The 13387-nt window shown below is 33.5% G+C and overlaps 1 protein-coding gene and 1 long non-coding RNA gene across 2 annotated transcripts in view; both read right to left on the bottom strand.

Moving 5' to 3' along the window:
* Positions 1-13387, bottom strand: part of MACROD2 (mono-ADP ribosylhydrolase 2) — a 2018887-nt gene that overhangs the window by 1978184 nt on the left and 27316 nt on the right. The gene's annotated exons all lie outside the window — the stretch shown is intronic.
* LOC122237263 lies at positions 2603-11622 on the bottom strand. The gene is made up of 3 exons (XR_006215600.1): positions 11495-11622; positions 4157-4256; positions 2603-3127 (listed from the first exon to the last, which is right to left on the bottom strand). It is a non-coding gene; the product is annotated as an uncharacterized LOC122237263 (long non-coding RNA).

Raw genomic sequence — 13387 nt, 5'->3', positions numbered from 1 at the left:
GTTCAAGCTGAGGCCAAGAGAGTTGGTAAATACAAAAATGAAAAGAAACAGAACGTCTGCCTGCAAAACTGGGGTTCAGTGACTTGACATAATGTAAAGTTTAATGGTAAAAATTCATCTCTACTCTATAGAAATGTTTATTTTTTTCCTCCAGTAAACCGGTTAATTTTTTAAAATTCATACACAATTCCATGGGCAAAATACAAAATAAATGTAAGGCTGTTGTCTCCTTCAGTATCAGTAGAGCTAACTCCCTGACACTTCCATATCTCTTAACTGTCACTTCGTTGTATTTTAAATTGTTATATTTTAAAACTTGTATCATAAAAATCATAATGTTGGGACCTTTCGGTGGCTCAGTCAGTTGAGAGTCTGACTCTTGACTTTGGCTTAAGTCATGATCCCAGGGTCATGGGATCAAGCCCAGTGTGGAGCCTGCTTAAGATTCTCATTCATTCTCATTCCCATTCTCTCTCTGTCCTCCCCCCACCCTCATCCTCTCCCCCGCTCATGCTCTCTCTATAACATAAAAAAATCAATAAAAAATAAATATAAATAAAAATCATGATGTTAACTGTGCAATCCTAAAACAGCCCTAGGTATTTGGTACTGTAATAACTTTCCTTCTGTAGCAGTAATCAGGTCATAAAGAAAAAATATTCTAATATTCTAACTGACCAAAGTAATGTCCAACTTCACATTTACATGTATTACTATATTAACTCCACCACCCCAAAAAAGAGGAAGCTATTCATTTTTGTTGGTAAATGAACCATTTTAGAATCAATTTTCCATTATGTAGGAATTCTTTATTATGTAATCCTGTTTCCAGGAGAGCCCTTAGTATGTATAAATCCAAACTCCCTTGTCTTACAGTTGGGTAATCATAGGCTCCGAAAAATTTTGATCTGAGCAAGGTTCACAATGCCTGGTTCTAGTCAGTGTATTCTCCAGCATGGTATTCAATTAACATTCATCTTTTTTCCTCAGTATACTGTTGTATGCTTCTCTTTTGCCTGCTCGTTTCTAATAATGCTAGAGAGAAAGGATACAAGTAAATTCAATTCAAGCGTCTCGAATGCTGAGGCTGAGGAGAGAAAGCAGGTTCAAAATAAACTAGTTCCTATGATAAGAATTTTAACCACATTTCAAATGTTCATACTAACAATCACTCTTGTTATCTCATTAAGGTAAACCTGGCTTCTATCTTGGTGTTCCCAAGAATCATAATCAATGCTGCATCCTCCTTAATTCATTTCACAATAATGGCAAAGTATGTAGGTTACTGACCACTGTAAGCATGGTTTCTAATCACTATTCTATCAAGTTATAATAAAACTGCATGTAAATACTTTTTCCATATTTCTTAAACTCTTCCTCATAAATGATAAAAGTAACATTTTTGCTAAAATCAATGTAATAATTAAAAAATATGAAAAGGAAAAACAGATCACCTTTATTCCTTCTTTATCCTCTATCCCATGTATCAATATAATTATACCTTTTTTACTTCAAATATATACACAATATATTATAAAAAGTTTTTTTAAATAGAATACTGAATTATAATGTTTTCCTCACTTATTAAAATATCAGACATTCCTTAAAATGAAGAGAGAAACTATTTTTTTAAGAGCTCCACAATGTTCCACTGTAATCATTCTCCTTCTTGATGTATTCCCTAGCTTTTTGCCACTATAAGCAATGCAGTAATAAACATGCACAATTTACTATGTCAGTTTGAAATAAAGTGATACCCTTATATACACACACACAATCACTCTGCATTAATAAGAAAGCACTCTTAAGAGAATCCAATGTATGAGAAGGACTTTTAATCAAGAAATCCTCTGGAGAAGGGCTGAAGAGAACACTTTCTTGACTATCAAGATATTTATGTTCAAAATGGCCCACAACCTGTTTAAAAGTCCCTAAAATAAGGAAAAGACTGTAGAATCAGAAACAAAGTTTGTAATTCATATCACTGCCTGGAAACTGAAACAACTACATATAAGTTCAAAAACAAAGTCCTCCTCTTCCAAAGAAAAGCTGCCTAATAGAGTATGATTACATAATTTTTAAAAAAGTAAAAAATTTTAAATTTAATTTTAAAAACACACACAAGCCAAATCCATAGGATGCTTCCTATACATCATATATAAACATTTAATTTTCAAATATCGAGATAAAACTGTCATTTGGGTTCAGGGTTTATAACAAAACAGAGCTCAATATTTAGTAGAAAATTAATATAAGATCAGTATCCATATTACAACATATTTACTATTTTAAATTTTTTATTTTGACATATACAGAAAAAAAGGTCTGCTAAAACCTCAAGGAAAACAGAAAATCATGATTACACACAGTAACATAAATACCATAAATAACATTAAGTGTAAAAAATAAAATTTCAGTTTTATCAAGCAGTCTCTGGATATCAAACTGGATAAAAATGGCCACAATATGATTAGGAATCATTAAATTTCATATTTAAAATCTAATATTTATTGATTTAAAAAAAACCCTAAATGGTTGGTGTTAAACACTACAGAATTATAAAATAAAAGTGGCATATCCTGCAAACCTCTATTTATAATTTAAAAAAACCTATAAATATGATAAATATTTATATTTATTTATGATAAATAAACAGATTGTACTTTTTAAGTTTTGGCAAACACTATACACTTTCATCCATCCTTGGAAGTACTGCTAACAGAAGCAATAGTACCATCATTCTCAGAGGACAAAGGGGTGGTTCTGAATGTGAGAAGAATTTATGAGAACTGCACACAGCAGAAACAAATTCCTAGGACTAAAGCATCAACTGTTTTTCCATATTAGTAGATGGCCAGCATTTTTGCATCAAGACCCACAAAATTCAGTCATTTCTTAACTTTCTCCCTTCTCAACTCTCCTTGTTCACCCAATGAAGTCCTGTTGGTGTTACACAGCAAAAATATATGCATCTATGACCCTTCTGGTCTGTGTGCCTTCTCTCACAGTATTTCTTTTTCCTTCTTCAAAAAACATTCTTTTCAAAGGAGTCTTCAGTGAGTCTCTCTTGATTCCAAACAGACTGACAGGCAAGATGACATAAAAGAGCTCTTTTCTTAGTGCCAAGCTAGAAAAAATAAAAATAAAAAAAGAGAAAATAATACAAAATTCTTAAGAGCAACATTTCTTATTTTCATTGAAACAAAAAAGAAAGAAAGTAACAATATGCTCTCATTTCACTTACTTTATCTTGGCCAATTTTATAGACATACCTTTGTTCATATCTACTTACTTGTTATAGGTATATGTTCCAACCACTCTATGTTTTCAAAAACAACTCCCCCCCGCCATACTCATACATACTTTTTACATAATCATTTTAACAGCACAACAGTATCATAAACCATCAGAATTATAACTGAAGATACCATTTCTAAAACTTCAACAGTATCTAGAAAATCTCTATGAAATTCCCTGACATATGGTTTGAAGAAAAAGATCTTTTCAATAGATCTTTTAAGCTGCACTAGAACTAGAGCTATCTTGGAAGTCATTCACTGAGCTCTTGACACTTAAGTCTCTGCTATTCTAAAGAAAAATCAAGACTTTAAGACTTAAGTAGTTAATTAACTGGAGCCCCTTAAGTTCACAGCAGTGTTAAACATCTTTGTTCAGGAGAAATAAATCAGTGTCAAATGGTTAAATAATCAATTAACATAACCGAAGAAAAAATCATCAACAATTACAAATAAAAATTTCAAGCATATACTCAAAGTATTTAAAACTCAATACAGTCCATAGATCGAAACACTTTCCATTAGTGTCTAAAAGCTGCTGCTAGCTAATACTATTATGTCAGCATGCTAAATGTTCCTGGTGAATCTTACTACCATAGAAGTTTGTGATTCAAAAACTCTAATCCAATTTCCTTTGTTGTGAAGATGACAGCAACAGTTGTGCATGGGCAGAAAAAGAAGAGACAGAAAGATGCTAATATTCTTTCCTAATTCTTCTACCATCCTTACAAAGAAGAAAACTGCTCCACCCCAACCCACCCCTCTCCCACCCCCATTAACCACTCCCCACTCCTTCAAGAAAAAGAATTATTTTATCCAATAAAAACACAGCAACCAAATAAAATATATAAGAAGAATACCTGTAAGACTTTTCTTCCCATAATTTGTCCCAGGCAAGGATCCTCAGGCACTCTGTCCCATGTCATCCTCCACCACTTCTTCAACCATTAGAGATGCATCCTGAATGATGGTGGAGGGTTCAGAAGTTTATAGTAGATGTGGCATACTGAGATCAAGGATCATATCCATGTCCTCACAAAAAAGATGGGGCCTCTCAGGTGGTCCAGAACACATTCCACACCTCTTTGATTATACTCGTGTTACTATGCTGATATTGAGCAAGTCCTACTCTCAACTCAAAAAATCCCACCAGGATATATCTCAAAATCTTGAATATGTCATTCTTATTGTTCCCTTACTATTATTTACACCCTACATCAGTCTAAAAAAGATGTTGGATACTATCCTTTTAATAAAGAATACCCAGATGATATCCTTATTTTAAGTTACTCTCTACATATATACTATTTCTCATAAAATCCATATGCAATGAAGGAATCAGCCATCCCCACCCTGATACTCTGGGTGAAAAAGCAGGTTCAGAGAACTGTGTGAAGATACATTTTTGAGAGTCTGGAAATAGCAAGGGAAGGAGATGTTTGTTGTGAAAAAAACAAGATTGTATGTTACAAAGAACTATGGACTTGAGACTATGTATAAATTAGAATGGTTTAGGTAATCACTGCTACCCTCACATTGCTCTCTTTTCTTCTCCAATTTTTAGTGGTTTATTTTTTAAATAAAAACATGCTCCTTATAAAATGTTATGTTTTAAGAAAAATGAAAAGTATTCTATGATTCCTCCATCATTTTCTCAACAGGAAACCATTATTATTTCATATCCGTTCATCTTTCTTGCACATATTTGAACATGCATATGATTTATGACCACAGTATATTATACATACTGCATACTGCTCTCAAAAGTTCTCTTCTTCACTTGATGTAACTTGACCATCTTTTCAATCAGTATATATCACCCTCACTCATCTTTTGTAATATTCATGTAACACTCCCTTGCATTTAGGTATTATGCTCTGTTTTTTGTGGGTTTTTTAAATCATTCTTTCCTCTCCTCCTATCTCCTCTGGAAATCTGAAATAGTTCCATGCTCCTAGTTCCATGCACCATGGATTTGCTTAAACATCTGCTCATATTTTCAATCTCCATTTTTTTACCTTTAGGTTCTAATGTGTTTCCCCAAACTTTCTTCTAAAGCATTAATAAAGCTTTCAGCCCCTCCTTTGAATTTCTTTTAACAGATTTTTTTGTTTCTGAGAACACTGCAGATTGTTTCTTTCAGAACAGCCAGATTTATTTTTTTCAGCAGTTTATCCTCTTAAATCTCTCGGTAGATATGAATTACATTTAAGTTCCATCTACTTCTTGCATCATTCCCATTCTCCCCAAGTCAGTTTTTCTCTTATTTCATCTTCTATTTGTGCTGCTGGTTTTCTGGTGATCTTTGGTGTCCCAAATTTATGAATGGTGTTCCAGAGCTATCTAACTAGCCTGGGTTTCTCCTTTCAATCTATAAGGTTTCTTTCTCTCTCTCTCCCTCTCTCTCTCTCTCTCTCTCTCTCTCTCTCTCTCTCTCTCAAGGCATCTTAACTAAGAGCGGATTTCAGGTTGAATGTGACTGAATGTGAGGATATCAAGAAGCACATCTTAATGATGTGTGATCATAAAGCAGGTTATGGGCTAGCACACCCAAGACTGCCAACATAAGGAAGACTTTACTTGTAGGGTGGAATGTTTTAGTGTATTTCACTCAAGTGGAACCATTTTGCCTTTCCCTTTTCTCTACTTTGTGTTCTTGGTAGAGTTGCAGGCTCTGCTCTGCTATTCCATCCAACCCCAACACACATATCAAAAGTTTTCTCCAGAATCCTCTTCTGCAGAACAGAAGCCACATGTTATCCTACAATTAAATACCCCTGCTAACAATCATTCTATATTAAATGAGGAAAGGCTGAGCCCAGCCCAGGAGTTTTTAAATTAGTTACTCTGATGATTACCCCACAGAGCACTCCAATTTTTTGTTAACACAAATGCAGTTTTTTGAGGTTCACTGAGGAGAAACTTCTTCTCACTTTCAGTTGCATTTTTCTCTGTTTTTCTTTCTCTGTCCCTTTCATTCCATCTGCTTTTTATTTTCAGGGAATTCTCCAAAATCTGCTATACCAACTTCACCCTGTCTTGCTGCCCAATGCTGTTACAGGCTTAATTTTATATTTTCAGTCATTTCAAACAGACATGGAAAAGGTTGGGAGAACTGATAATCTGTCATCTTCTAACAAGTCTCCTCAAATTTTCAACATGTTTTTACCTATATTTCTTCATAAATATCAAGTGAGAAGTATCTCCTTCTGTAATTCTATGAACTGAAATTCTTTGCATAGCATATTTTTACTCCCTTTCCCCCAACTCCCATCTGCTAGAGCACAGGTTTTATGATCATCAGATCTAGAAATGTGTCCCCTAGTTGTAATTTTTTTCATATCTTCTATTTTATTTGGAATATTTTAAGTTATATACTTCAAAGTACATTATTATCAATTTTTTTAGACTTAAGCATTGGGTTTTCGCTTGTTGATTGGTTTTGTTTGTCAACGTTAACAATATACCTTTTTTTCATCCAAAATCCTCTATGCTGATTCATTTTATTTTGCTTAAGTCCTTCCAAATAATATATTCATTTACTTAAATCTGTAAGAGTTACAGTTCAGAGTCTATTAGAAAGAACATATATTTTGCCTTCATACTTAAAAAATACTTCTGCCTTATACAGAACTTTTGGGTTATAATACCTTTATCTCAGAATCCCATACTATTATCTCAGAAAACTATCCTTTTATATCAGAATTCCATTGTGTCTTAGTAGTCAGTGTTACATAAGAAAAATCAGATGCCAATCTGATTCTTTTTCTATTAGGGTAAGCTTGTTTTCTCTATCTGGAAACTTCTTTTGATTCTTGGAATTCAGAAATTTTACCACTATTTGATTTTACCAGAAATTTGATTCCAGTATATCTTATTTGATAGCATTCTTCAGCACAGAAAAATTGCATTCTGCCATTTTATTATCTGCTGCTTCTGCAATGCACTGAATTTTTTTTTTTACTTCTGGAATTCCTATCTCATAGATGCTGATCTGGATCTATTTTATGGATCTCAAACTGCTCTCTCATAGTGCTCAACTTGTTTTTGCTCTACAGTCTTGAGAAATCTCAATTTGACTGTCAATACTGCTAATTCTCTTTTTAAAAAATTAATGGGAAAATATTTCAGATACACAAAGGAATGTAAAATATTATTTAATAAACACCGATGTATCCACCACCCAGTTTAAGAAAGAGAAATTTTATCTTTATATCAGAAATACCTTTCTTTTCCTCCCCAAGATAACCTAAGTTTATTGTCTATCATTCATGGATTTCATCATACATTTTTATTTATATCTAGAAAACTATATACAATAGTGCTTTACATATTTAAGCTACATATAGTAATAATACTTTATACAGTATTCTCCACTTTGCTTTCTATACTCAGCATAGTATTTCAAAATGTATCCACTGAATACGGGTATTGCAATTCACTGATTTATTGTGATTTATAGCTAAAAGTATTTACATGGATGTACCAGTTTATTTATCCACTTTCCACTTATTGGGGCTTAACAATACTTCCAATTTCTCACTCTTACACGCTGTTATAAACATCCTTATCCTTGTCTCTCTAACCTTATGTGCAAATTTTTTTAAAGAAGTGTTTTTCAAACTATGTCTCATAACCCATCAATAAAGTCACATTAGTGGGTCATAGTCACAAATAACTTTGAAGAGAGGGAGAGGTGAAGGAAGAAAACAGGAAGAAAATTAACAAAGTGATAAAGCACATATATTGAAGTGTACTATATGGACCAAAAGTAAATTTTCTTTCCTGAAAATTTAATTTGAGATGTCATGGTTGGAAGAGACCAACAAACAATGCTAATGTATATACACATATATACGTATATATGTAGAATTACTGGGTTGTTGGGGAAATACACATCCAAACTTACTAGATATTGCCAAATTTCTCTCAAAAAGTGGTTATTTATATTTCTGCAAGCTATGAGTTCTCATTGTTACACATGCTCACCAACACAGTATAATCAGACTTTTACATTTTTAACTGATGCTTATCTAAAAATATATTTCAAAACCCTTGTTTTTGAGGCTTAAGATTACTTCCAATTTCTCACTCTCACAAACAATGCTGTTATAAACATTCTTATCCTTGTCTCTTTGCACTTATGTGTAAATTTTTTAAGGCAGTATTTTTCAAAATACATCTCATAACCCACCAATAAAATCACATTAGTGGGTCGTGGTCACAAATAGTTTTAAAGAGAGTTTAAATAATAAGTTTTGAATAATCTTGCCAGTTACCATTTCTAGCAAAATATTTATTTTCTTTCAGTATTTGAAGATTGAATTCTCTGATTTCTAGCATCCATTGTTGTAGTTTAGAATTCTGTTAAAGGTCTAATTTTTTTTTATACTTTCATAGATAATCTATTTCTGCCTACTGTCAAGCTCTCTTTGTCTTTAGTCCAGTTATTTTTCTTCCTCTGGATTTACTGTTTTTTCAGCATAATGATTCACATATTTTAATTTTGGAAAATTCTCAGTCATTCCTTCTTTAGATACAACCTGTCCTCAGTCCCTTCATTCTCCTATTCTCCAAGCTCCTCATGACATCACAGAAATTATATCTTCAAAAGAAGCAATCTCTCCCCTCCAAAGAGCAAGAACAGAAAAGTAAGAAGCATATCCTTAGAGGACTCTCAAACACTATCATATGTCCAAAAGCCTCAGTTTATAGTTCCTTTCCCCAGAACCCTTTTTCAGTTAATACTCTATATCCCATCAATAAACCCCCTGAAAAAAACCCTCTCCAACTCTTTAATTCATACTTCTGGTTCATCTTCTACTAAAGCGTAACTGAAGAAATTTGGAGATGGAAATTAGGCTTTTTCTTTTATCATGAACAATTTATATTTCAAGTGAATTCTTTTTTGTTGTTTTTTTTTTTTTTACCTTTATTTTTGCTTTAAGAGAGAAAGTAGGGGCTGAGGGGGAGGGATGGGGCAGAGAGAGGGAGAGAGAGAATCCCAAGCAGGTTCCACACTGTCAGCGCAGTGCCCAATGCAGAGCTCAAACTCACAAACTGTGAGATTATGACCTGAGCCAAAACCAAGAGTCAGACACTTAACTGACTGAGCCACCCAGGCACTCCTAAGTGAATTCTTTATTATAAAAGTAAGTAGCCAAGTTACAGAAAAATTGCAATCTAAAGTTTTACAGATAGGGTATATTAACCATGTCTGAACGAAGAACAAATACAGTGATAAATCAAGACATTTAAACTAAGAATCAGAAAACCTGAGAACTATGCCAATTCTACCAACTGCTATTTTTCTTCTTCAGTTAAGTCTATATGGCAGCAAAACCAAAAGAACAAAGTATGTTCTTTCTGAATTAATTTTCTATACAGAGATATTCTCTGCTATTGGATGGCAACAGAATTTTTTCTAAGAATACATTCATGTCACTTTACAAGTCAAATGACTGTTTTAATGATCATACTTAATAATAACTTAATGGCCCATTCAAGCCCTAATCTCAGTATGCAGAATGAAATTAAAGGCAATTACAGGAATATTGCTTATGTCCAAAACTATTAGATATGTGAAAAGCAGAACACTGGCGGGGCACCTGGGTGGCTCAGTCAGTTGACCATCCAACTCTTGATTTCCACTTGGGTCATGATCTCGCAGTTTGTGGGTTTGAGCCTCCAGTCCAGTTCTGCGCTGACAGCACAGTAGAACTGCTTGGGATTCTGTCTCCCTCTCCCTCTGCCCTTCCCCCCATGTGCATGCACACTCTCTCAAAACTAAAAAACATAAACATTAAAAAACACAAAACACTTGGCTACACACATTTTTAAATGAATATCATTTCTATCTTTCACCATTTAGCTCTTATATTAAAAAAGTAAACAACCATGAATTATCAGCATTCCTTGCATGATTTATATGCAGACCTGAATGCTATGAATACAATAACCTGAAGAAGCTGAAGAGGCAAGCTATTAAAAAGAATACCATGTCCAACCCCTTTATAAATTAAATAATTCCAAAGTTGTCTTTTGTATAAGTCTTAATTTTATTTAGGTTTACTTAAAAGTGGGGTTTACTAAAATAAAATCCAAAAAAATTAAGATATTTCCAAGGTTTAAAACAAGATGTATCTATGATAATATGATTCTTTTCAGTTGCCCAAAAAGATCATTGATTAACACTTTGGTATTTGGTACTTAAGCAACTGACAAAATGACGGCTCTTTCTCAACTTTACTGACCATTTTATTTTGGTTAGTTCACTAATTTCCTAACATTCCAAGACATCAAATGACTTTAAATACAATCAAGTACTCCTGAAACCTTTCCATTGAATGTACTGATACATACTATCAGGATGTCTATGGTAGAGACCATTATTGTGAAATTCTTTGCCTCTGATCTTGAGAATCATTTAGTTTCAACCTTAGAAATCTTTCTAAATGTAGAGCAATTAAATTACTTAATATTCCACCCCCACCAATCTTTTAGTAGAAAAACTGCTCTACAGGAGTACCTTTATTGTGTAGTTCCACATAGTCCCTGGTAAAAGCCCAGATATACTTTAGCACTTCAGTCAGAGAAGCAAGTTCACAGAACATGCTGCCAGAAGTTGCAAAATGTAGTCCATACTCAATATATGGTCTATTTTACTGAAAACAAGTGGTGACTGATGAAAAGAAAAATCTGAAGGAGGTTTAAAAATTTTTTTTCAATAGATTTGAACTGCAAATTTGGAGCATAGGCAAAATTACAAAGAAATATAAATGATTTATTTATGCAGTGTAAAGTGGCATTCATTATACATCTACTTGAGGGGACAAAGCCTTCTTCCTCACTATATGATTATAGCTGATTTTATTATCCACAACTTTACCTTTAATAATAGTTGTTTGTGTTTTAAAAACAAACATAATAGTATTATGAGTTATAATCCATAAAAAATTATATAACACACAGCATAAAATACATCTTCCCAAACATCAAATACAATTAATAGTAGGCATATAACATGTAAACACACAAGCAATGCTTTTCAGAAAAAAAGGCAGCATCAACAGAGAGCAAATGAAGAGGATGTAAAGCCAGGTTCAAATGCAGACTTCGCCCCTCAAAAGCAGTGTGACCCTGGGCAAGCTAATCCCTCTGTACTTCAGTTCCCTCATCTGTAAATGAGATAACTGTACCTGTTCCAGGAGGCTGTTGTGATGATTACATAAATAACATTTGTAAGGTACTTAGAAATATGTCTGGCACATATTAAGCACTTTATAAATATCTGTTAAAAAACAAAACAGGAAGAACCTTTCCTGATTCCAAGAGAATGTTTGTTTTCTTTATCATTAACCTCAAATAATTCTTAGTTCTATGGTCACTAACATTCACCCCTTATCTCCAAACACAGGTAAACACAGGGGGTTTGTTCACAGATTATCAACATCATTGATTTAAATTGAGAAATGAAATATCCTCACCTATGAACTATGTAAAGCTCAATATAGCCATCAGTCAAGAAACTATAGATCTCCTTAAAATTACCACATAAATATTTAAATGCCCATCATGATGAAATATATTTGGTATCAGCTATGTAATTCTATGAAAAGAGCTTTTTTTAATTACCAAATAGGACTTTGCGGGAAAAAAAATTTTAACAAAAAACTCACTTTTTTCTAACTTATATTTTAAGAAGAGAAATACAATGGAAGAAAGGAATGAACAAGAGACACAAGTAGAAAACTGATCCTACTTGCCAATTAAAATATTTACTAAGCTACAATTTTACTGTAGAATTTTTATAGAAACCTTATAATGGATAAAACTCCCATCATCAATTTTACTTTGACCATATTAATGATGTCAAAAACAGTAAATTCCAAACTTGCCATCTGTTTCTATGGGTCATAATTTTTCATATTTTAAAGGGTATGATAAGGGCACCTGAGTGTCTCAGTCGGTTAGGCATCCGAGTCTTGATTTCGGCTCAGGTCATTATCTTATGGGTGTGAGACTGAACCCTGTGCATCAGGCTCCATCCTGAGTACGGAGCCTGCTTGGGATTCTCTCTCACCCTCTGCCACTCCCTTGCTTGCTATCTCTCGCTCTCAAAAAAGATAGATAGATAAATAGACAGATAGATAAAAGTGCTATGAGCACTATTATTTAAAACTATACTGGTGACCAAAGCAAAAGAACAAAGAAATAAGAAGAAGTACAAATATTAAGAAGCTACAGGAAGATAATCTGCAGAAAGCGTTATTACCTATTTAGAAAATCCAAAGGAAAAAAAAAAAAAAGATAGTTGCAAACAGAGAAGGAAACAAACTGTAAGAGACTCTTAAATACAGAGAACTGAGGGTTGATATGGATGGGGCATTGGGGGCTTGGGGAAAACAGGTGATGGGTATTGAGGAGGACGCTTGTTGGGATGAGCACTGAGTGTTGTATATAAGTGAAAAATCACAGGAATCTACTACTGAAGGCAAGCATATACTGTATACACTGTATGTTAGCTAACTTGACCATAAGGTATACTAACAAAAAGTATCTCTTAAAAGACTGTGACTAGGAACAAAATTCCAGATCAGTATTCAAAAATTAGCACTTTACTATACCTCATCGATAACCAATCAGAAAATTAAGTGGGAATACAGATCCCGTTCATAATATTTTTAATCTAGTAAATATCTAGCAATAAGTCTAACCAAATGTGACAAGACTAAGATGAAGAAAGTTATAAAACATTTGATTACATAAAAATGTAAAGTTGTGGGGGTGCCTAATGGCTCAGTCAGTTAAGTGGCTGACTCTTGGTTTTGACTCAGGTTATAATCTCAACAACTATGCTGAGTTCAAGCCCCATGCTGGGCTCTGCCACTGACAGTGTAGTGCCTGTTGGGTTTCTCTCTTGCCCTCTCTCTCTGCCCCTACCCCACTCGCATGTTCTCTCTCTCAAAATAAACAAACTTCAAAAACATATAAAACAGTGTGTAAAATACATACATACACAATCACTAAAAATAGACAATAGGTGAAACAAAAAATCTGTAATACATACAACTGTAAGTAATTTCCTTAAT

Source organism: Panthera tigris, chromosome A3 (assembly GCF_018350195.1).
Source record: "Panthera tigris isolate Pti1 chromosome A3, P.tigris_Pti1_mat1.1, whole genome shotgun sequence".
In the NCBI taxonomy this organism is placed as follows: Eukaryota; Metazoa; Chordata; class Mammalia; order Carnivora; family Felidae; genus Panthera; species Panthera tigris.
This window is presented reverse-complemented; position numbering and strand designations above follow the sequence as displayed.